The sequence below is a fragment of the Meleagris gallopavo genome, chromosome 3 (genome assembly GCF_905368555.1).
Source record: "Meleagris gallopavo chromosome 3, MGAL_WU_HG_1.1, whole genome shotgun sequence".
In the NCBI taxonomy this organism is placed as follows: Eukaryota; Metazoa; Chordata; class Aves; order Galliformes; family Phasianidae; genus Meleagris; species Meleagris gallopavo.
In genome coordinates this window covers 65647515-65668877 of record NC_139406.1, presented here as the reverse complement: position 1 = coordinate 65668877, position 21363 = coordinate 65647515, and the positions used below count along the sequence as shown (strand labels likewise).

The 21363-nt window shown below is 39.1% G+C and overlaps 1 protein-coding gene and 1 long non-coding RNA gene across 3 annotated transcripts in view; one reads left to right on the top strand and one right to left on the bottom strand.

Annotated features, from left to right (window-relative positions):
* Positions 1–1706, bottom strand: part of PKIA (cAMP-dependent protein kinase inhibitor alpha) — a 38225-nt gene extending 36519 nt beyond the window's left edge. The window contains exon 1 of one of the 2 annotated variants that reach the window (XM_085221320.1): positions 1577–1706. The gene's annotated coding sequence lies outside the window, so the exon portion shown is untranslated. Of the gene's footprint in view, positions 1–1032; positions 1208–1576 lie in introns of those variants that run through there. The other variant, XM_085221318.1, reaches the window with a different exon arrangement.
* A 143-nt stretch (positions 1707–1849) lies between these two features.
* The window catches only part of LOC146544755 (uncharacterized), a 55253-nt gene continuing 35739 nt past the window's right edge, over positions 1850–21363 (top strand). The window contains exon 1 of the long non-coding RNA XR_014882578.1: positions 1850–2151. This is a non-coding gene — a long non-coding RNA (uncharacterized LOC146544755). The remainder of the gene's footprint in view (positions 2152–21363) is intronic.

Here is a 21363-nt window from a genome sequence, read left to right as displayed (position 1 = left end):
AGTCCAATTGCAACCTGACCATACTACCCCAGCTCCAACAACCGGCCATCATGTCCCTGAGCACCACATCCAAACGTTTTTAAACACATCCGGGGATGGTGACTCAACCTCCAGCCTATTCCAGTGCTTAACAACCCTTTCTCTAAATAAGTGTTACCTGATATCCAACCTAAACTTACCCTGGTGCAACTTGAGGCCATTTCCCTCATTCTGTCACCTGTCACCAGTGAGAAGAGACCAACCCCTCTCTTGCTGTAAGCACCTCTCAGGTATTGGAAGAGAGCAATAAGGTCTCCCCTCAGCCTCCTTTTTCCCAGACTAAACAGCCCCAGTTCCCTCAGTCTCTCCTCATAGGGCATATTCTCCAAGCCCTTCACAAGCCTTGATGCCCTTCTTTGGACCTGCTCCAGCACCTCAATGTCCTTTCTGTATCGAGGTGCCCACAACAGCACAGTACTCGAGGTGAGGCCTCACCATGGGAAAGCTACCCGCTGGTTCTTCTATTTACTAAACAATACCATTTATGTGTATCTGGTATTTCTGTTTCAAACCACACACTAGCTGATGGAAAGTGAAAAGCGGAGAGAGCAAAGAGGCCCCCGAAGAGCCTAAATAAACCTTTTCGCTCTAAGGTCTGGGTCTCCAGCTCCCAGCTCCTTTCAGTTTACTGTAAAGCGACTTCCAAAACCAGGCAGCCCAATGACACGATGGGCTCCGCAGCCCTCCTACCCCCAACACGTCTCTCCTCCACCTGCAGAGCGCCGCCGAGCCCGCAGCGCGGCCCTGCACCTGTCGCAGCCCTACGGCCTTTCGCGCGGCGCGAACGGCAGAGAGAGCGGCGGGCAGGGAGCTGGCACGAGCCACGTCCTGGCGGCAAAAGATAAAACGCAGCGCCGTAGCGCTCCGTCGGGCGGCCCTGCTACTGTAGGAGCGGCGGCTTTCCCCACGCGAGCGCTCGGAGCAGCCCGCAGTGCCGAACCGCGGCCGCTCCGCCGTGCAGCGCTCTCCCCCGCGCTAGCAGTCCCCTCTCACCTTCCCAGCGGCCGGCTCAGCGCATCTTCCTCCCTCCCGCCCTTCTTCCCCTCTCGGAACCGCGGGCCAGTCGGCACCGTGCCCGACGCTGCGTCTCCCTCAACCGGCGGCAGCTCCCACGAACACTTCACCCCCACATCGCGCCGGCAGCTGCCGCTCCTAAATTCACGGCGCTCCGGCGGCATGAAGTCATCTTCCCCGCCCCCTCCCCGGGCCGCCGCACTCCGCTCCCGCCGCGGAGGGGGAGGCCGCCCCCCCGATTCCGCCGCTCGCGCCCCGCGGGTCCCTCCCGCTCCCTCCCACCCGAGGGCCGGCGCTCCCGCAGCGCTGCGAGCTCCGCGATGCCCGGCGGCACGCGGGAGGGCGGCACGTCCCCCAACCCGGCGACGGACCGCGGTCGGGGGTCCCACCCGGGCCCGGCGCGCGATGGGCCGCTCCGCCCCGCTCCTGCCCGCCCCTCGCGGGAGTCCCTCGGCGCGCCGCGGGGCGCTCCCGCTCCGAGCGCGGCCCCCGCGCTCGTCCCCGCGGCTCGGCCGCTCCGTACCAGCGAAGCGTGAGGTCCCGGAGTCGAGGGGCGGCCTCCCGCGGGGAGTGCGTTGCTGTGCGCTCGTGCGTCCGTTCGGAAGGAAATCCCGCTGTAATTCGTGCCTGTGTGTGGGCGCCCGGCTCCCCCCGCTCCTCCCGCTGCCTCGGGGCGCGCAGGCGCCGCGCGGCTGTGCCCCCAAATGCGGCTGTGTGGGACGGAGGGGTGCTGTGTCGGGGGCTCTCTGACTGCGGGTGAAGAAGGGCGGTGCGTCAAGGTCACCGCGGCGCACGGGTTTCCTAGCAGGGGTGTCCTGATATTTTTAAGAGCCGCCAGTGGGCAGCGAGGCTATTTTTGTTATTTATAGAGCGCTGTGCGTATGCTGGGTGACCGACCCGTTGGTGAGAAAAGCCGGATTCCTGTCACAGCCCGCTCCCGCGTACAGGATGAGTGCAGCTGTGTCGCTGCATAAATAATAGCGGGCAGCCCGGGTAGGGCACGTGGCCGAGTCACATCGGTCCCACAGCTCTTCGTGTTCCGTGAGCAAAGCCAACGTGGAAACGTAGTGATGGAACAGCCCCCAGGAATGCGACGCTGTGAGCATAAGTGGCCTCAGGGCACTTAGTTCTGTGGAGCGGGTGGGAGCGGGTGGTTGGGACGAGTTGGGAACACCGCAGGTTTCGTGGTGGTGAAGTCTGAAGCGGGAGCAGAGCTCCTGAAGGAGTTGCTTCAGCGGCCTGGGGCTGCTGGGAAGGTCCTCTGTAATGGCAGAGGAAAGCAGGGAGGGGGAGAAGAGCCCCGCTAAGGTAAGGACGTTCATCGCTGTCTCTCAGGTGAAACAGAAGATCTAAGAGCCTGAGTTCCCCTTTGGAAATTCCTTGTGTCTATTTTTATCACGGTTATGGAAAGGCTTCAAAGCGTGCCATTATCTTTAATTTGATTCCCTGTGCCTGTGCAGTTGCACAGTTGCACTAATTTGGAGCTGCTCCTGTTTATTCCCTGCCTTACTATTACATTGATTGCCGTGGCAGATCTAAGCGTGCTGAGCTGGCTGCATATCAACACCGATGCTTAATCTCTGTTTACAGTTTGTTGTGTTATGTGATTAAGTTCACCAGGCATGCAGAGGAGCCCAGGGGCACGCAGGGCTGTCCCAGGGGGAATGCCCAGCCCCACAGGCGAAGCTCTCTGGGTCACCTCACAGGCTGGTGGGTTTACTGCCTGGGGGGGAGGGGGGGGTAGTGTGTGATATGGGATGCATCATAGGAAAAGCATTTGGGGATTGTACAAGGTTTGTTGTGGGGTGTTTGGAACAAGAGAGCAGGACAGGATTACACTGTTTGTGCCATCTATCTTTGCATGAGTGTTTGTGTCTCTGTTATCTATGAGACTGGCCATGTGTGTATTTATAGTTAGTTGTGTATACATACAAAGCGTTTGTTTTTGCCAGTTTGGAGTATGTGCTCATACTTGCTACTGGCTGGACCTCAGAATGTGGAAGCATGGCCGTGTTGCTTCTATTGGGCTGCTGGATTCAGCAACTAATTCCCGAAATGATTGATGTTCCAGGATCACTATTTCTCTGGTATCACAGAGTCAAGTTTCAGTGCTTTTGGCCCGATGACGTTAATACTTTTCCACACTGTTACAAGAAAAGCAGAAGGGCAATATATAGGGCAAACACCTACAGAATTTGAATTACTGAAAAAGTATGTTGGTGTCCATCTATAAGCGATATTCCGAGAGCTTCTGCTAAGAGAGTATAATATTAGAGGTACTAATGTTATTATAACATTAGATTTACTGATATGGACTCAAAATAAGTGAAAACACAAATCCATAAATGATTAGAAACTAAGCATTTCAACTTTAGAAGGACAGTCTGCAGGAAAGTGAAGAAGAAACTAGTTTGTGAAATTAGTTTAGGAGCTCAATGTGGGCAGAGATTGGATTTATTTATTTATTATTCTTTGGGGAGAACAATGATAAGGAATAACTCCAGACAACTGCAAAGGGGATGACTTCAAACAAGATGTTAGTAGTAGGTTTTCAACCAACAAGTGAAGACAACTCTGTGGCTTAAAGGTTAGGAATAGCAAGGAAAATGTGAGATTTGCCAGCATTCAAATGGAATTAGATTGTTAACATTTTGCTATTTATTTCTGAAATTATTTTAATCGGTTGTTTAAAAAAAAAAAAAAAAAAAAAAAAAAAGAAGAAAGAAATCCTGAAATAAGGAAGCTGAGTTCTTTTTCACTGAGGATGGGGCAAAAAATCTAGGCTTTGCTCCTCAAATGGAGCATTTTGCTTTCTTGATAATTGCAGCTGAAATAAAGGGTGGATGGAGCAAAGGGAATGAGTGTATAAAAATAAATATTACTCTTTTCACTATGAAAATAAAATCAGAAGAGTTTGTTCAAGTCAGAGGAGTAAATCTCTGTCTAAATGTATTAAAAAAGTAGGATATAAAGTCAGAAGACATTTTTATAAATCAGTTGTGGTGCCTTACTCCTGGAGAATTTCAGATATTTAAGTTTTGAGAAGAAAAAAACACTTAAGGAGATTGGTTTTAACCTCGCCAGTTGTTGGCGGTGTTGAACACTGAAATTTGGGGATGTTTTCACCATGGAAGCCATTTTGACAAACTGCAGAATATAAGGAATGGGGTAAGGTAGATAAAATGTACTCATAAGAGACAAGGATTGTGAGGGGTGGCAAAAAGTTGTCGGTTAAAGCAAAGTGAAATTTTAGAGAAAAGTTGGTGGTAACATTTCAAAAAGAGTACTCTTGTGTTTTATTAGTATTTTCAGCAGTGGTCTTGGCAAGTAAGTAGAAATGAATTAAAAGAAACATTATCAATGTAGAGGAAGTAATCACTGACAAAGTATGTTATTGAATAGTGATATATATCTACCATATTTTTCAAACCATTTGCGAGGGAATAGTTGTTCATGCAAATTCTGCTTGAATTACTTTAACTCAATCAAAATCTTACAAATTAAAAAGAAAAGAAAGTCATGCTGCAGCAGAGATTAATTTCTAACCTTCAGCAAAAGGCAGTTAGTCTGGCTCTAAACAGAATAACCAAACTTTGATTGCAAACTGCCACTGCTACTGTACCTCAGTGTTCTCCTCTTCATGCTGGCTGCATACCTTCTTAAATTAGGAGAGTCAAATTTTCAAGGCAAAGACTATAAGTGTTTCAGTTTGTACAACATTGTTAGGTACTTGCAAAATGCACTGATGATTATTTATACTGCATGTGCTTCTAATGTAATGGCTTGACTATGTACAAGACGCAGTTCTTCCTTAAGTTACAAGTTGTTTCAGCTGAAAGTAATGGAAGTTGTGCCTGCACAGGGGTAGAGTCTGGTCCTTCTGTAGGAACAGAAGTGTTTTCCTATTTTCTTCTCTTGGGACTTCAAGCTTTTTCTGGGTGCAAAGGAGTCTGATTTTCTTAACACTTTGATAGCAATGCTGCTTTGATTTTTTTTTTTTCTCATTTTCCACCATCAACTTCATTGTTTGATTTTACATTTTTTAAACTTCATAGGAAAAATAGTCTCGAACTAGCATTTCCTGTGCTTAAACATACATTACTAACACTGTAATATTAAAGTGGGAAAATTTTCCAAATGGAAAAAACTGCTTGTAATGATATAATGCTGTTAATAAACCTGTTTGTGATCTGAGAAACCTATTTAAGACTGGAGTTAGTAAGTGCAGAAGTTTATTGCTATGTTTGATCCTTAGCAGAACTTGGTTGGTCCAAAAGAACGTACTTGCCACTCCAAAGTTTGCAGAGCTGCTGAGAGAATCCTACAACATACGTGAGACCTTTAATAATTAAAAGTTACTACAACATCTAAAGTGCCTAACAGGGAGGAGAAGAACAAAGACCATGAGAGCTGCCAAATAGTGGAAGTGTGCCGGAGTGTTCCTGTGTACTCTAGGTTATCGTTCACTGACAAAACTATTGAAATCAGCCAAGAAATGAGAGGACACCACCAGTTTGATCAGAAAGCGCAACCACTCCTAACTCTAAGTCTAGCACATTCTATGATCTGGATATTAGGCATTATCACGTGCCAGCACCTCTAAAACATCGGCTACAGCTATTTCTAAAACTGACAAAAGCATGTTTTGACTCTACATGTTAGCTTTGCCTCCTGTTTTGCTTTTTGTATTCCTTTCTGTTTAGCTTGTTTGGGCAACAAAATTCAGAGTTCAAAGGAAAGAAAAGGAGATTTCAATTTTGCATAGTAGCTAATCTCAATTTTCTAATAACAAGCTTTTTTTTTTTTTTTTGATAGCTTTTCAGTTGCTGGTGGGTGGGTGGTAGTTAAAAGTACAGTTTTCCTGGTTTTCAACACACTTGCAATTCTTGATTGTTTCTTTGGGTGCCAGCTGCTGAAACTTTGGTCTAGCTGCATACTCCTGCCTTTTCCTACAGAAGTAGGAAGTAGAAGTAGTTCTTCCTGATTGTATCGCAGTCAAGATAATAATTGGACTGTTGATGTTTGAGGTGGCTGATACTCATCCTTAGGAGTTTCTTTTACATCTTTTGCCATTTCTCAAGGAACCTTTTAATTGCTGTACAGATGTTTGTATTTCAGTTTTTTCTTCTTCAACAGGAAAAACAGCTACTGTGATACCAGTAAGTAAGGCTAGTCAGTGATTTGAATTAACTCAGTTGTAGTGTTGCAACTTTTTGCTTAAAAAAAAATAATTACTTCTGAGATCAAGTGCTTTAGTGATTGCGTATCAATGCCAGTGAATCTTTTCCTCCCAAACAGTTGTATAAAAAGTACAGAGCTTGTGATTATTTTGTTCCAATTGTATGGTTTCATTTCTGGATGTGCATTGGAAAACTCTGTAACTTTCTTGTGCCAGTCTATTCAGAAACTCACGATGTCTATAGGAATCCCACTTTAAAGTAAATCTTCTGTTGTGTTGAGGATTTCTTTGAGTCTGTGTATGTTTCTAGAGCAAATTGTGTCAGTCAGCACAAGGAAACAGTAGCCTTTTGCAGATGATTCAGTCAAGGAGAGGCTAATAAGTTATTTGTTGCTCAGGATGAGAAGAAGAAGAGGCTAATAAGTTATTTGTTGCTCAGGATGAGAAGAAAAAGAAAAATGGAAAAGTAGTTCAAATTCCAGAAAGAGCTAAATGGAATATACAGCTTCCACAAAATCCTCCTGCAAATGCCTTTTTGCTGTCAAAAAGGGAAGATTACTAGAGATGAATTTGCAAGGCATTTAGTTGCTGTTTGAATGAACTCAGGTGTTACAAATGAGAGAATCACGGAATGCTTTGAGTTGGAAGGAATCTTTAAGATCATCTGGTTCCAAACCCCTGCTATTGGCAGGCACTCCTCCCTCCAGACCAGGTTGCCCGAAGCCCTATCCAGTCCGGCCTTGAATATTTCCATGGAGGGGGCATTTACAGGCTCACCAGGCAAACAGTCCCATGCTTCACCACCCTCACAGTAAAGACTTTCTTCCTAATATCTTGTCTAAATCTACTCTCTTCCAATTTAAAACCGTTTCCCTTTGTCTTGTTGCTAGAATATAGAGTAGAACTATACAATACCTTCAACATCAATATTTATGATGTTATGATTTTTATGATGGAGTTTCACTGTAATTGTGTAGGTAGGAACACTAAACAAATAGAGTTATATATGAGTCTTGAAAGTCCATGCAGGCTTTACCTTCCAGAAGGAGTATCAACTTGACAATGGAACAGCAGGGCATGCAGCATTTGCAGCCCGCCTATGGGCAGTGTATGTTATCTCAGGGCAGTAAGAATATTTAAGTGTGTAAGTAGCTGGACTTGTAACTTAAAATTTGTAGGCCAAATGTATCTGATCTCTAGTTTTGTAAACTCAGATCTCTGAAGTTGATTCTGGAAGCTACAGTTTCTTTCACCAGCTTCATAAGGAATTTTTTTCACCAGTCTTTGAATAGAATATAAACAGCACACATAATCCAGACTACTTCCCTTTTGAGACTGGAATTTTATTAGAAATATCAACAAAATATGGGATTTGAATTACCATAGCATGAAAAAGCTTTGATCCTAGTCCATGATGTAATTAGGATAGGCCCATTTCAAAGCTAGGCACAAAAATACAAAATTGGACACATAACAAGGCTTTCTCTGTGTAACTTGCGGTCAAAGGATTAAGATGCTGGATAGTATAATAGTTGGATAAATCAGTCCTGATCTTTAGCAGGCAAGAATCACAAAACAGGAACAGCTTTAGTATTCATTTTTTAAAAGCATCATAAAAAGGAGGAGAATATTAAGTAGTAATGAGATGTCAGCATGCGATGCAATGTGTCTTATCTCTGGCCTAGAAGCTGTGCAGGTGAATACTTTTTTTTTAAAAAAAAAAAAAAAGACTGTGAGAGCAGACCTCATAATCATGACTGAGATACAGTGTTTGATGAAGATCATTCCAAAACTGGATGAAGCAATTTGATGCAAATAAAGGTGTTATATGAGTGCACAGAAATTAATTCTACAGTTGGTGTCAATGAGATTGAAAAGTTAATTGTTATAACAACATTTTGACTTTGTACAAGCAGGACGTTTGCCAAAGCCAAGAAAGACATTGTGACAATTCATAAGAACGAAATTTTGGATTTCATGGGTAATTGGAGAACAAACAAACATGTTTTAGAAGTGTTGTAAAGAGAGAATATAGAGACATGGTTATAATACTTAGAAGACCAACCAGAGAGTAAGGACCAGACTTTAGGAATCTGAAGACAGAAGTTAGGAAAGACACTTTAAAGATCATAATGAAGGAAATGGGATGAGACCATGAGCACTTCTTCACGAAAAGAAAATAGGATGAGATTGCAGTGTCAGTAGGTTAAAAGTCAGAAAGGAATAAGGAGTAGGAAGTACCGGTTCTGGGATTCTGGTAGAGTGGTAAGAGGACAGAGCAGAAGCATAGACTTTTCTATTTTTTTTTTTCCCTAAAAATTCTGTGTTTTATTAAAAACTTGCAGCAATAATGTCTTTTTTTTTTTTTTTTGTTTGTTTGTTTGTTTGTTTTTACCTTGCTCTATATTTTGAGTTTTGAGGGATTTGGCAGATACACAGCCAATGTATAGCATGGCTTATCAGCTGAAAGTTGTCATTAGGTCGGGATTAGACTCTCAATTTTTATGCTTAGGTTATTTTGAATGTCTCTAAGACACTTTGGGTTACAGTTTCCCATTGGATTATTTATAAAACATATTCTAAGTTGAAAGTGTGCCCAAAGCAGGACATATTTAGTACTATGGGCTTTTTGCAATATTTTGTTTTGTAATGTCAAATTTATCAAAAATGTGAAATTGAAGACAATCATTTCACACAGCAACATTCCTGCACCTTGTAAGCATTTAATGGAAGTTACCTGTAACTTTTTTTGATATTGATATTGCAACGTTCATTGATATTGCAGCTATAGCAATCTTCATTAGGGTAGCTAGTTGATTGTGCTTTTAATTCTAAAAGAGAAACAATCTGTTAGACCAAGAGAGTTGTGATGATTATTGCAATATTCACTGAAAACTCTGTTGGGCAGACCTTGATATACTATAAAAACTTGGAGAAGGCAATATGTTTAATAAATCTAATGGAACCAAATCTCTGTATTTCGTACAGTAGTATGCAAAAAAATGCACATATTCATGATGTGAGGTAAAATGTGCATGAGAAAATAAAGTTTCCCTGTTAATCTTTGGTAGTGAGATTTTTTTTTTTTTTTGTTGCTGCTCTCTGAAGAAGAGTGGATCCCATAGTGTCCTCGATGTACACATACATGGCAGTTAAGCTCAATTTGAATCACCTCAATTTTGCCTTACTGTGACTCTTGGTCTCTAAATTTTGCTTAAGCCCAGCATGGAATAGCTCTCTAGAACCAACTTCTCTTTGACTATCCTTAGAATTTCTTGTATACTTAAAAATAGGCTCTGGAAAAGTGAGGAGCAACCCTCACTGAGAACAGAGAGGCTTGGCCTTTGCTGAAGACCTATTCATTTTATAATTTGTGTTTTTTGCTGAAGTCTAGCCTGCAGGACAGTTACTATAGGACAACAGCTAACTGATGCTTACAGCTCTGGCATCATTAAAAAGCACGTCCTAACAGTCCTGTTGTGCAGCTATACAATATGGTGTGTATATATATTGTGTATATACATATTTATATCATATCTCATAGTCTGAATTATCAGTGCACAGGGGAAAGAAGAAAGAAAAAAGGAACCTTGAATTTCTGCTTTCCAAATGGAGACTAGGAGTGCATTGAAGGCAAATAAACAAGATAAATGAGAAGTCTGTGACAAAGCTGGAAATTGTACTGACAATTTTGAGTGCCTTAAGCACTCTATTTTCCATTAAGTGTATGTTGTTTTTTTTTTTCCTCCACTCCTGTGTTTATCGGAAGATGACTTTTGTTCTTCAGCCTAAATTCTATTTGTGTTACAGTTTAAATTTGAGCTTTTCAACAGCTGCTGATTTTGCAGCGATGAGAAAGACAATATTGTGGAGCAGATCTTAATTTCTAGATGGAAAGCAGTTATCAAAAAGAACTATTGTATTTTTTTTCTTTATGACACATAAAGGTGTTCAAAGAGCATTCTAAGAGAGAGATCACAGCTTTGAGAGGTGGTTTTTATAGAATAAGCTTGTAATGTATTGGACCAATTATCTCAAGTTTCCTATAGAATTCTTGAGAGGAGAGCAGAATTATAAACTGTATTTCTTCTACTGAAAAATAGTTTTGTTTCCTGTGATTGCTTTTTTTAGTATACGATAAAATAGCAGAAGAGATTCCTGTCAACTTCAAGGTGAATGCAGCCAAACCTGAGTATGTGGCACGTTGTTTTATTTTATTCACTTTGTTATTCCATTATGTACGTGATGCTTTAATTTTAGTCAGTAAACATTAAGGATTATATAAATGTTTTGTGCCATGTAATGAACCTGTACTAAGACATGGCATGATTGTGTTGTCTCAAGAAACAGCAAATCAGAAGAAAACTCCTCTCTTTATCTTTCTACTCTTCCAAGTGGTTGTCCTTCCTATTGAAGTTTCATTTGCAATTTGAAGATTTTTTTGAACAAATACATCACTTCAGTATTAACACAGATATTTAGGCTGTTGTACAATCAATGAATACACAGATGTTATAATTAAGAAACATACAGGAAAGTTAGGCTAAGTAAGATTATTGCAACAGGAAGATAATAAATGGAAAATGCTTACTGATGTTGTAGTTGCACAACATCCTCCATAAGGAGTGATCATCAGGAAGAGATCCTTCAAAAGTGGCAGTCAGCACTTGAATGGAGTCTAGGAGAGGTGGAGCCAGGCTCCACCCCTTCTGGTAGCACAGGTGAATTGCCTTCATCTATGCTCCTGTGGCTGACTCATTGCTTGCCTCAGGTGGTCAATCAGAGATTCAGGTTGTGATTCAGCAGTTCCCATACAGCTGTCAAAGGAAGTGGAAACAAGTCCAGATCAATCTTTGTTTTTTTTTTTTTTTTTTTTTTAAAAGGGGCTCAGCCACTAGAAGTTTGAAATCTGCTGGAAATGTGCTTCAGCTTCACAATGCTAGGTAGATATGATGATTGAGTTTGATTTCAAAGTTTTTGCTGAGGTTTTCTCAAAGACCCACAAAAGTAAGATAATAACAGGCTGAAAAATTATTCATGTCTGCCTGTCCCTGTCAAGTCTTTATTGACTCTTCACTATTCCAGCTCTAAATTGAATGCAGCCTCAGGGAAGGAAACATTTATATAAGAGAGTTACGGTGGAAGGATTTTTCTATTGATCCTACATACAAAAAAAGGGCCTTGGAGCCAGAATACTTTTAACTAATTAAATGTGACAATTCCTCCCCTTGAAGAAGAGATGCTTATCCAAAATCAAACCTGCAAGTTACCAAGGATCTTTACAGTATTCTCTCTTCTCTGTGACAGACAATACTGCAAGTTTAAAAAAAAAAAAAAAAAAAAAAAAAAAAAAAAAGCCTGATAGAATTCATGTTATGCAATATTTGTGTGCACGTATATGTGAATAAATTGGAACCTCTGTGTAGGGATCACTTCCTGACCATATTATTAATGCTATGTAGCCAGATTTGTTTACTTCCATTTTTCTCTTTATTTACCATTCAGAGAAGTAATGCTTTGGGAAGAGTGTTTTTACTTGGCTTTATGGGAAAGTCCTCACCCTATTTGATGATACCAGTAGCAAGTAATAAGGGGATTCAGAACACTGGTATTTTAAAGCTGTTTTACTTTGTGTCGTATCATGGTAAGTGTACTTTCAGTGACTCCTATAATTTTAAATGATGATTTGAAGCAATAAGATATAGAATCATAGAATCATTTGACTTCTAAAATACCTTTAAAGGTCAACTAGTCCAATTCCCTTGCAATAAACAGGGACATCTGCAGTTAGATCAGGTTGCTCAGAGCCTGGTCCAGCCTGACCTTGAATGTCTACAGGGATGGGTCATCCACCAGCTCTCTGGGCAATCTGTTCTAGTGCCTCTCTACCCTTATTGTAAAAAACAAAACAAAACAAAACCTTCTTTCTTGTATCCAATCTAAATCTCCCCTCATTCAGTCTGAAACCATTTCCCCTTGCCCTATCCCCTTTCTTTCTTACAGCCACCCTGTAGATACTGAAAGTCTGCTCTCAGGTCTCCCTGGAGCCTTCTCTTCTCCAGGTTGAACAGCTGCAGCTCTCTCAGCCTGTCCTTGTAGGAGGGGGCATTGGATTATTTTTGTGGCCTTCCTCTGGACGTGCTCCAACAGGTTCGTGTCTGTCCTGCACTGAGGACTCCATTCCAGATGAAACCTCACCACGCTTAGGTGGTAGAGGGGCAAGATCACTTCCTTTGCCCTACTGACCATGCTTCTTTTGAGGCAGTCTGGGATAAGGCTGGCTTTCTGAGCTGCAAGGGCATGCTGCTGGTTCATGTCCTGCTTGCCATTCACTATTACCCCAAGTCCTTTTGGCAGGGCTCTGCTCTATCTGTACGTCCTCCAGCTTGTATTTACTGCGTGGGTTGCCACAACTCAGGTGCAAGACTTTACTCTCGGAAGTTGAAAACCTCTTGTTCTAGGCAAGGTAGCTGCTGTATGTGTCCGTTCAAATCTACATCATGTGAAAGAACATCATGGAAAAAATAAGGCAAGTTTTTAGTTAGAAAGGCTACTGAAGATCAGCTAGTTAACTGTAAAAATTTGAAAATACAGCTGGTGCACTTAATCATGCAGAAGCTAAGTTTATCACTTATTCAGCATTCTTTATCTGTAACAATGCTATGGAAAAACAATGGCATGTTTTTTTCTCTTAAAATGGACTGGGCAGCTCTGTTTTTTTCCTCCCTTGTTTATTTTACAATACACATGTTGTCTGAACACTTTGCATGAATATTTTTTACAGTGTAGGCATTGTCTCTGTCTTGAATGCTGTAGGTTCAGCGTCTTACCATTCTGAAGGTTTCACTTGCATCAGTGTCTTTGTTGTATTGCTAGATTTTGTGTATAAACTGAGTGAAAGGGATCAAAATAATCAGGAAGGACAGACTCTGCTTTCTAGAAGCAACATGCACTGTCTATCTGTATTTTGTCCACAGAATTTGTTCTTGTACAGACATCTTGTACAGTAAGAAGAATTGAAGTTTGCGCCAGTAATATGTCTAACTGACAGTGTAAAAGTACAATAAGCAGCCAACAATACAGAAAATTTTGGAGGTATGACAGTGATATCTGTGACATTTCTACACCTTGAATATACTTTGAGTTGTTGATTCCTATAGGAATGTCATATATGAATATGGCAAAAAAGTTTATATGAGCTTTTTGAAAGGTTGAAAAACTGAAACAGTAAGTATAAAACAAGTTTTTTTGAAGTATGTAAAAAAAACTAGATAGAAAAAAATAGGATAGGACTGACCTAATGATGCAAGAATGCTGGGGGATTTATAAAAGATCAGGTTGTGACTTGTCCCAGATTCCAAATACACAGAGCTAACTTTTGTTGAAGTAATTAAAATTTGCCAAGCAAAGGAAGTTTGTCAGCCCACATGAAAACTTACTGAGGAAAGTTACGCTCTTGGCTAGCATGAACGACTTTTCTGCATTAAAAAAATACAGAAGAGAATCCAAAGCAAAAAGAAGAAGCAAAGCTCAGATTTGGAGTCCATGGAAGTCTTGTTGCACAAATCACATCAAATAATATCAGCAACAATGATGTCTGTAAATTGATAGCATAAATAAAAAGGACTGCATCAATTGTAAGAGTTGGCATAAGTTGTATACCATAGACAAAAGAGAATCTTACAGCTCAGAAGATATTTTGTGAGGAATTGGACCAAAGCAGCAAAAAACAATTGGAAAATTGGCTTAAAAATAATTAAAAATATAATTAAAAATAATAAAAAAAAATATTTGATTGATGTGTTCATGTTGCTAAAAAAGCCCATTTGCCTCAGAAAGAAATAATGTAGGTTATAAAGGAAATATATAGATTTACTATAATATCCAAAGCGTTAGGAGAAATAGTGATGAAGGAGATCTGAAGAGAGAGAAAGTTCCAAAATATGGCTACTTCTTTTAGGTCTCATTAACAGGACACAATCCTTAATAGGTTAAATAAATACAGCATAGAGATAGGCTACCTGCTGCTTAGTAACTGTTGCCCCTGTCGAACATTTACTGAGATATTGTAGGAAGTAGTATTTGCTAGCACAGTAAAGCAAAAATATGTGAAGTACTAGATACTTTATTTCTGTACTAAATGAAGGTTTCTAAAAAGTGAAATTTTAGCAGTTCTATCACAAAATGTCTTTATGATGTGTTAGGCATATTTTGATATGCCTTTTTATAATCACTTTCTTTGACTAAGCTCTTAGAATATTGATATTCTGATGTGATTCATCAATCCATTTGTAAACTAACGCACTAGTTATATGCCTTGCACCATGCCTTATAATCCTTGAGCTGTTTATATACTTTATTGCTTCACTGTCAATGTGTGTGTGGTATTTTCAAATATAAACCTTGTACAAATCTTAGACAGTAGAGCCAGTATTCACTAATACGGACTGATGCCAAAATATTCTTGTTGGTTGGTCTATAAATGTGTTAAACATTAATGTACCTATTACTAATTGTTCTTATTCATAAACAAACAAAAAAAATTGTTATCCATAAATACTAATTTCCCTAATATGTTCACAGAGTAACGGAATTGCAAGGATTGGAAGGCACCTCTAGAGATCAAGACCAACCCCCAGTTCATTGTCCATGTATTTGTATGTCTGTGACAGGAAGTAACAAACATTTAGTTAGAATCTCAAAATCAACAGTTACTATTTGACTCTAATTTTTGCAAAAGGAACAGCATTATGAACATCTCTTGTGAAAATGCTTTTTGTATAGGCTATAGCTGATAGAATCCACCCATTCCTTAACTTATACTCTTAGGAAGGTTTCCCTCTTTATCATTCAAAATCTAATGGCTAGATATAATACTCTGCCTCCTTTGGTATTCAAATAAAGAATAAAAATCTGGAAAAAATTATTACGCTCACTAGATTATGTCAGCAACAGAATGAAACTTATAAATCCATAAATGCTCAACATGATCCTGAACCCATAGTGACCTTTGAAGTTCTCTATATAATCGGCAACTTTGTTGAAAAGTGAAAGCCTGGAGATCCCTACCAAGTATATGGAAGCATATGGAATTATATTTGTATAATTTTCTTGAAGATAGGAAAGTATAACATGCATAGTCTTTTTGTACTGATGTCACATTAAAAGCAGTACCAAAGCAGTTGTTAAGGGCTGATGCAGTTGCCAAAAACTGTGGCAAAGTTGGAAGGTGATCCTGATGGTACCTAGGGAAAGATTGGAGTCATCCTGGTTGGTTTATATTGACTGAAAGCAGCAATGTACTTGTCTTTTTTTGTCTTTTTTTTTTTTTTTCCTCATCCCTATTACTTATAATCTAGTGAGATAGTGGACATTACTATTAAAGAGGAAAAAAAAGATTTTAAAGTCAAATTCCTGATCTGTAACTTTGCAAAGTTACAGTACAGCAAGAGCAAAGAGGCATTGACTTACTTAATTCACAGAACTAAAAGTCAATTTCTGCATGGTTAGAAATTGCTGTCAGAACCACAAAGATCTTGCGGAGGTTTCAGAAACACCAGGGATGTGGATATAAAGCAAAGGGCTACAGGGAAAAGTGAAGAATATTTTATTTAAAAGTTCGTTGTGGGGGAAAAAAAATATCTATTTTTTCTTCATTCAATATGTACAAGTCAACATGCATCAAATTGCTATTTAAAATTGTTCCCAGAATTAGTGAGTTTCAGTACTCAAAATCTCAAAACATTTTAAGTTTTTTTTCAGCAGTAGACATGAAGAGACATATGCAACATTTCGAGGTATCCAAGAGCAACAAAATGACGTAGCTCCCATTATCTTGAAATTCTGAAAGAGAAAAAAAGGTATTTGAGAAGTATTTTTACATCTTTGATAGTGTAAATTTAGGGACATTCTGTGCCCTGCTCCAGGTCACCAATGGCAGGACAGAGGAGTGACAAAAAGCTGCACCAAGGGAGGTTCAGCCTAAGCATGAGGAAAAATTTCCTTACTGTGAGGGTGGTTAAACACTGGAACAGTCTTTCTATTGAGGTGGTTGGTGCCCCACGGCTGTCAGTGTTCAAAAGGCATTTAGATAATGCCTTCATTAACATGATTTAATTTTTGGATAGCCCTGAAGAGGTTTGGTAGTGGGACTGGATGATCTTGTAGGTCCCTTCCAACTGAACTATTCTAATAATAGTTGGAAGTGAATATTCATTTTTAGTTTCTGTTAACTTGCAGACAGAGGGATATCCTGAAAAGTTCCCACTAGCTCTGTAAGCCAGAGGTGATAATTCTATGTCAAAGTTCAGATCGTTTGAATGTAGTAAACTTTTAATTATTTCAGAATTCCGGCTAGAGACTCATTGATTATTTTGGAAAGTAGTCCATCTGATTGTGGATTTGTTGGTTTTCTTTTTCTCTAAGCATGACTAAAGTAGAACTATCGGAAATTATTTTGGTAGTACTTATTCTTTGAAGTACCAATAGCCACAGAGGAAAAAGTGTTTTTATGTTTTCTATCTGTTTTTGATTGTTTATTTAGTAAGGAGAAAACTGTCAATAAACAAAGCTCTGTTTTGCTAAGGGGTAGTATTTTAGACATCACTGCTCTTAGAAAGCCTTGCTGGAATCAGATGATACATGCGAATAACTCCAAATGATATGATGGTACACTTTGTTGCTTTTGCAGCATCCACTGTGTGAGCTTCTGCATTTTCACATTTATTTGCAATAATCAACAAAACACAAAATCAACAGCTTTGTTCCTAGATGCTAGAATTATTTGCAGGATTTACATTGCCCATGTGGTGTCCTACTACAGACAATCCTTGTGAGCAATAGAGAAACTGCTGCATAATGTTAGCAAAAACTATAGCCATACATACCATTCAGAAAGTGTGTAATTACTGAAAGATCTAAATGTACTCTCCTGAAGGTATATCTTTTATGTAGTGCATAACCAAGTAATGTTTTACCAAGATTGTCATGATCCATGGGAGGATGCAATTTAACAAAATAAAAATGAATAATGTATGGCTCTACCTTAAACTATTATTCCCATGCCAATCTCTATAATTAATATATATATATATATATATAATTAATAAGTATTATCTGTCAATCTCAAGATGCTATAGTCTGTAACAGATAGCATTTAGCATGCAGTAAATGTAAAAAATGAAATCTTTACTTGCTAACTGGCTGAATGTACTGCGCTATCCCAGCTTTTGAAGGCAGGCAGAGCAATTCTGGAGTTATATTTTTAGCATAACTTTTTCCAATTATTATTTTAATTGTATCTGTCAAAAGATCCTAATATTCCTGAAAAAAGGTAAGGTTTCCTGTCTTGTAGAGATGTATGCACATTATTCAATATTGAAGAGATTGCACTTAATATCAAGCAGCATGTTTGTCTGGGTAATGAAATAGTCACTGGCTGCAATAGCCTTGATGAAGCATTTCAGGTGGACCTCTGCCTCAGCATCATTAATTCCCACTTTTTTTGCTTCTCTAACCAGAATGCCCAGTTCTTGTCCGGTTGTGGCAGTGGAGAGAGTAGGAGGGGAATAGTCTTCCCCTTCAAATTGTCTTCTGAAAATCCCCATGCATCTGCTCTTTGTCATGAGCCCCAAGGGAGATTGTCTCTTATCCAGTTCCAGTGCCTGGTTTTCAAGTCCTTTGATTTTTCAGTAGTTGAGTAAAAGACAGTGGAGGCTGTCCCAGGAGGCTAGAGTACTCTTTTAAACCTACGAAGCTTTACTCTTTATGAGATATTCACTAAACATTTGTAGTAAAATATGATTGATCATTTCTGCTTATACAATGATTAATTCACTTTTCCAGATTTTATATGCCAGTTTTCTTTCCATGATTACAGTATAAAGAAACAGGACTTTAGGGCAGAGTCTCAAACTAGGAAGCCACATCAAAGATTTTTATTATAGGTACAGGTTTAGGATAATAAAGAAGGAAGATATTTTCTAAAGCTGCATGGTTTTTGTTGAGGGGCTGGGCTTCCTTAGGCTGACTATTACAGTGTATACCCTGCAAAACTGTAATTGGTTCAGTCTTCCTTTTCTGCATGCTACCAACAAAGAAAATGAAGTGATCGCTTGAAATAAGGATGAGTATTTAAAAAAAAATGAAAGAAGATTGGCCATTTTCCAGGCCATGCTGTAATACAGAGCACTTTAGTTCAGTTAATACTATGGATGTAAACACTTATTTATTTTTATTAATTACATGAATTTAAATACGCAGGTAAGGAAAACTGGGTGGAACTATAAGTATCACTGCCATATACAAGTTGAAAATAAGTATTAGGTTTTGACTTGTAATAGCTGCTGAGCAGCATAAATCGGCTAGAAACATGAGGAAAAATAATGATGTTGCAGGAACTAGCAAAATGAAGAGATTCTAAATAGATGTTCCAATAGAGTCAATTTAATAAGCAATTGATTGTATTTATTTTTGATTCATATTCCTTTTGTCAGTCATAATTAAATATACCTGTATTTGAGATTGGCATGAGCTGTTTCATGGGCTTTGCTTATACTCTGATGGATTAACAGGTATATTATAAAATCATAGATTGGCTTGGGTTGGAAGGGACTTCAAGGATCATGATGCTCCAACCCCCCCACCACAGGCAGGGCTGCCAACATTCCCATTTAATACTAGACCAGGCTGCCCAGGGCCCCATCCAACCTGGCCTTGAACACCTCCAGGGACGGGACATCCACAGCCTCTCTGAGCCTATTCCAGCACCTCACCACTCTCATAGCAAATAATGTGGTCTTTCTGGAACTTCTCTTACTTTTATCATCAAAAAGTAAAGCCCCAGGTTTGGTGCATTTGCATGTTCATAAGAGATACCCTTTGGTGGCAAAAATGAAGACTGTAACATCTGGCTGTATGCAACCTCATTCTTCATTTTCTCTATTTCAAATAGAAATAAGCATTTTCTTGAAGAGATGAGATAATCAAAATAAATGAACACAGAACATGGAAAATAAATGAAAACGCATACGAACTCACACCATCCCTCTCATTGTGAGCAATACCTAAGCCGATCTTTTTATATGGATTTTTTCAGTTAAGATGGATTTTTTGGCTAGTTAAGATATTCCAGAAGTTTAGTTTTGTGTATAGAAAATCCAGCTCCTTATCACTCTTTGAAAACTTCATTTTCTGTCAGTGCTGATAACACCACAGCATGGCAGGAGTGGATCCTTCTGAACATCTCCCTCCTCACCTCCCTTAATCCAGATTAAGTGAATGGATGGCATAACACAGCCACAAGGTAGTGTGCTCCAAATAGCATGAATTCCACTGTGCAGGGAAAACTAACTTTTAAACTAACTTTTAAATGTAATGAGTATCAATTTACTTAAAAGTAAAAGGGAATGCTTTTTTAACTTCGAGGCTAATAGGTTATTTGCATTCGTTTACTGAGTTCCATTTTTATTCAAAAAACATTAGCTCTTCACTGAAGTGCATTTTAAACGTAAGAATTGATGTCTCTTGGAATATGTAATGGCCTATAATTTTCCTCCCACTTCAGAGTAATGAATGCAGTCATTTCTTCTTTTGTGCATTATTTTATATGAATTTCTTAATTATTGAATTATTAGACTTATTGGTAATGCAAATATTATTTTTCTTTCTGAAATTTGTGTTTTCACTTCATTTCTAAAAGAAGCATGTGATCTGAAGAAGATAGTGAAAACTGCACTTTTCCTTAGGCAGTTTATAGTTTACTTGAGTTTGCTTGGTGTTAGTCAACGCATGTCTCCGGAATTGTTGAATCTCATCCTAAAATAGCATAGGCTCACATTAACTAACAGTCTAGAACAGTCACGCAATATTTCTTGAAATATCCTGGAAGGGGAAGAATGCTTTTAAACTATTAATGCTTATATATTAGTTTTACTTAGAACAGTGATTTGTATATATCACAACGTACTTAAAGCTACCTTTATTTCTCCTGAATAATAAAAATAAATATATATATATGCACTATAAATAATCCAGAATACAGAAATAAATTGTGATTAAGTATTTAATGATGTTACTTAAAGAAGCTGGAAAGCTGAAAAGTGTCATGCCTTGAACAAAAGTATCTGAAAATTAAAAAAAGAATTAAAAAGTTGGTGTCAGAATAACCCTTTATCAGTATTATGTTTCCAATTTTTGAACACCTTTTTCCAGCTTTTCTTTTGAAGTTATTTATTTTCAAGTATACTGATAAAGAGATGTAATGCTTTGGGGAGCATTTCACGAACTAAGTGGAATTAAATCTGACCACTTGGTAAAGGAACTCAATCTTGAAACAATATTAACAATATTTCAGGACAATACAAAGGACCGTAGTCCTCCCAGAAAAGATTTCAATAGATTTATTTGAGCAAGCACTGAAGAATTGAATTCATAAGTTATAAGGCAGGAGAAATGTATTTTAGGGTAATATGTTTTTGTAATTTAGAGTCTTGAAGAATAATTATCTGTTAGTGAGTGCATACTTATAATGCAACATGGCCTGTATTCTCAGCACTTTATAAACATCTTCAAAAATACTTTTCTAGCAACAGAAGATAGCTGCGCTGTAGCAGTGGATGAAATACAAAGAATTCAAGGTATTAAACGGTCTCTATTCAAATAACTTTTTCACCTCTTTTCAGTGTTCTTAGGCTACCTAAGTTCAGCACTTTCCTTCACCATAAGGAAGACTGAAAACTATATGTAAAAACTCTTGAGCCATTGAACTCTTCTTTTATCAATGAATTAAAATCACATGAATTGAAGTCTTTCCTGGCCAAGGCAATAACCACCAGTCTTTACTGGTTGATTGGCTAACCACCAGTCTTTACTGGTTGATTGGCTAACCACCAGTCTTTACTGGTTGATTGGCTAACCACCAGTCTTTACTGGTTGATTGGTTCATCCAGTGTATTGTTAACACTGTGAAGTCTTTAGTCTTATGGCTAGATTGTCTGAGATTAGATTTCAGTTCTTTTTGTGGTTGGACGAAAAATGAAAGGCAGAGAATTCCCCTATCCTCTGTTGCCCACAGTGTTCTGGATAACCTTGATTGTCATTACAAATACAATGCAGATTTTAATATCTTCATT